At 41.4% G+C, this 3,929-nt stretch overlaps 1 long non-coding RNA gene across 2 annotated transcripts in view; it reads right to left on the bottom strand.

The window, feature by feature from the left end:
- The window catches only part of LOC119577864, a 4,493-nt gene extending 838 nt beyond the window's left edge, over positions 1 to 3,655 (bottom strand). Inside the window, exons 1-3 of one of the 2 annotated variants that reach the window (XR_005229164.1) lie at positions 3,573 to 3,655; positions 572 to 666; positions 1 to 424 (exon numbers count right to left, since the gene is read on the bottom strand). The exon at positions 1 to 424 is cut by the window's left edge and continues 838 nt beyond it. This is a non-coding gene — a long non-coding RNA (uncharacterized LOC119577864). The remainder of the gene's footprint in view (positions 425 to 571; positions 667 to 3,572) is intronic. The other variant, XR_005229165.1, reaches the window with a different exon arrangement.
- Between the last annotated feature and the right edge of the window lie 274 nt (positions 3,656 to 3,929).

Here is a 3,929-nt window from a genome sequence, read left to right as displayed (position 1 = left end):
TAGTATTCTAAGGCAAGTGTTTTCAGATAGAGTGGTGTTACTGTGACCGTTTAAGCTAGATTGCAAGTAATCAGATCGATAATTCATTCGTTAGTTCCTCTCTTTTAAAATTTGATTTAAACGAGACTGGATTTAAGGGATTTTAAGTCAGCTAGATTTATGAGACGAGAAATTAAATTTGTGATGCAATATTTTCTGTGATACTCCTAACGCCAGTCATTTTATAAGCTTCATAAATCATAAATCGCACGCACTGAAGACGTTAATGTTCGCCTACAACATCACAGAGAGCAAAGATGTCCCGCCGTCTCAGAGATCGTAACAGTCCTGCTTCCACCACTCTCTGCTGTTGTTTCTGTCACTTGGAATCTTGTTTAGGGATCTGTTGGATCTGGGACGGAGTGACGAGGCCCCGGGTCGCCATCTGTTGAGGACGGAGACGCTGATACTTCACAGCAGGGAAAGCTGCGAGTTTTTTTCCGGCTAATTTATTAAAATTATTTAAATGTCAATCGATATAGACCTCTTGATGGAATACATTTCAATGATTGATAGCAATAGCAATACTTACCTATACAATTTTGACCAAGAGTGTTAACTGAATTCTGCCCCCACTGCAATAAGGCGCAGCATAAGAAATACCGATCAACCACTATTACCTATGATCTGAAAGCAGAGACAAAATTGCCATTAGTAACTCCGAGTTTTGCACAAGGACAGAAGAAAAAGAAGAAGCTACATCAAGGGAAGACTGCTTTTTGGGCCGTGGCAGGACAAGGGCAAATTTATGTGTTCGTACATTGCCAAGCGCTGACGGACCTGCTTTAACACACGAGAGCTTGAAGTTCCTCACGTCACAGTCATTCATCTTTTGGATTCGGACAAAGGCTGCTGTTGCAAATGCCAGTCTATCAACAGTACTGCTAGTCAGTCGGTCCTATGTCAATCCTAGAAGCATAATATCAGGCTCATTACACAAATAACGATCGTGTAAATATAGAATAAATAGTAATGATTGTTTAAGAAAACCTGAATCCAAATGTACATACGCATTAGCACTATACACGCGCCTTCTCAGGACCCAGATGAAATGAGGGCAAGGATTACACTAGAATTTGCAATCTCGTTTTAAGTCCGGATTATTTGCTATGATCATACGACAGCAAGAGAGAGAGAGCGAAGGGAGAGGGAATGAGGTTGAAAAAAACAAACAAACATACACAATCATTTGGAGAGGTTTAGCAATAATGCAAGGGTACAAAGACACCTCAAAACACGGAAGAAGAGAAGGTATCCAAAGGTTAGATTGAGGTCTGAACTCTGAGCTGATGCAAACGTCTGCAGCGAAATAGCACGATAAAAAAGAGAAGATTTAGAGAAATTGTTGTTGTGACACAGTGGATAATATCTGCGCACGGTAAGATTAACACAACATAAGTTCAGTTGACTCAACAACATACGAGTTACTACGAGGGAAAGAGAGTGAGTAAGAGTTGATATTCTGCCCTCACTGCTTGACATGTAGCTGGCGTCTTGGGGTCAAGCCTTGCAGTCTTATCGTCCGGACTTGAACTGCATAAGGAATCATTTTTCTTTCAAGACGTGCAGGTTGTCACACGGATATAATCATGCCTCGAAAAAATACTTCTTTGGTTCTGTATATTTCTGTTGGAATTGTCGATATTCTTTCGGAACATTATATTGCATTTATTTTGGGATTGACAAGAAAATAATATAGATTTTTTTTCATAACTCATGTGAAAAGCTGAGTTGTCATTTTTCTTTTAAATTTTCTTTGTGGTTTCATCACTTCATACAGCCTTATTTTCTTTCGTTCAGTTGATACAGACGCCGTTTAGATATCAGAACTAAAATTGTGTTTACGTGACACTAAGGCCCGTTCCCTCCTTTAATACACGGATATCCAGAACATTGCTGACCTAGATCACAGCTTTAAAGACAAGGAAAACCCACCAAGCTTTGTGTTTCGAAGGAGGAACGTATTTCTTTTCCGGGTTTCATTTGCTAAGTAACAAATCTTCAACCTTTTTTCTCCACATCTTTCTCCTTCCCCTTCCCTTATGTTTCTAATTCCACTACATTTTCTTCCACATTTTTCCCATATGTTTTCTGGTCTCTCTCCTTTCTCCTATTTTATCATCCTCTTTCTCCCATTCCTCCATTTCCTCTTTACCCACCTCTTCTTCCACCTCATATCCTTTTCTACCTCCTCCTCATCTGCTTCCATCTCATTTCCTCCTCTCTTCCCTCCTCCCCATTTTTTTTTCTCCGCCTTTCTACCGCCTTCCCCCTCCAGACGTGGCCAGTCGCGACAACTCGTCCCCATCCATCATACTCCATCTGCATCCTTGGCATTATTGTGTTCCTCGACCTGTCCCGGGGAGTCGCCACTGATAACATCGCAGGGAAAGACTCGGGAGGTTTAATTTTCGGTTTCTTTTCTTTTTTTTTCTTTCTTTCTTTTTCTTTTCTTTTGATACGCGCCTGATTCGGACAAAACTTGGGTTTGAAGTGTAAGTTTTCTGCAATATTTTTTTTTCTGTCTTTTCCTTATTTCTGTTAATTCTTACATTTTTTTCCAAATCCGTTTTCTTCTTTTTTCTCACTATATTTTTAGGTACGAATTGTTGATAACATGGACGAACAACTGTAGAAAAAAATAGAAAGTCAGAATAACTTAGGGGAATTAAAATATTCTTTGTGAAAATATGAAGATAAAGAAACAGATTCCACCATGACCGGCAAATGCTTCAAATAAAATAAAAGTGTGCAGGTGTTTCGAAAGTGTCGTACGGAGCAGACAGTCATAAGAACTGATGAAAAGTGACGCTGGATTGCAGATGGCGCCGCGACCTGGAATGTATTTGGTATGGAAATGGAGGTACATGTAATACAGAGCTGTCGGGTTTGTTAAGTATCATACCACAACCTGAAAATTATTTCGTTGTACAGTGTAGGAAAACGCGGTCCAGTTAGAATTACAACGAAAGCAATTATCAACATGGAAAAAAATGCGTGGGAAGAGAAAGTGAAAACTATTTAAAAGGATAAGAACCAGAAGGCGGAAATACAGGTGGCGAAGGGGCGGCGCGAAGGCAGGAAAAGGAAGTTGGGCGACAGCGAGGCGACACCCGACGCTGCGACGACAGATAATGACACCGGGGACACGCTTTTCCATTATCTAGGGCCTTGGGGGTGACCAAGCAACCTTATGTCGATCGACCGATGGTGTGCTGTAAATCCCTTTTTTCTCACCTAGTGTTTTTATTTTAAAGAAAAACGGATAATACCGAGGTGAAATGATGCACGTGTTATTCAGCCACTGGTTAAAACGGTCTAACGAAAAAGAAAGTACGGTAGAAAGAGGTTAATACCTGCACGTAAAAGAACGCGTGTAGCTGTAAAAAAGAACAGGTATTCCAGTTTCAAGGTATGTTTTCAACTCCGTTATCGCATCAAAGCTCATGTAACCGTCTTTACGATTATATCTATTACAATCTTCACACTTTTACTTTCGTATAAGGGCAGTGCAGTTAACAGGCGAACCCTACCACGTCACACCAAATTGTTCCTTTAAATGTTTCACTATTTTCTTCCTCGGATTTTCTCGCGATGACTCACAGGTGAAGCCCAGGCAGGGTTCGAAGAGCCTCCGTCGCTTCGTCTCGTGTGCCAGGGTGCTTCGAAGCCTCCCCGCGCACGAACCTTTCCATCCCGCGCGGCTGCAGGCTATGCGGGGTGGACGTTCACCCCCGCTGATATGAATACCTGATTCTTCCTGGCGATTGCTTCCTCTCGCTCGTCTGGCTTTCTTCGTTGGTCTTAATTAATGATTCCTTTTCGAATAGAGGGTGTGATGGTAGATATAAGAAGGGGTTAGCGAGGTACACTCGTTGATTCACGGCTAG

This window comes from Penaeus monodon, chromosome 10, assembly GCF_015228065.2.
Source record: "Penaeus monodon isolate SGIC_2016 chromosome 10, NSTDA_Pmon_1, whole genome shotgun sequence".
NCBI classification, from domain to species: domain Eukaryota; kingdom Metazoa; phylum Arthropoda; class Malacostraca; order Decapoda; family Penaeidae; genus Penaeus; species Penaeus monodon.
The sequence above is the reverse complement of the archived record's forward strand: the minus strand, read 5'-3'. Positions and strand labels throughout refer to the sequence as shown.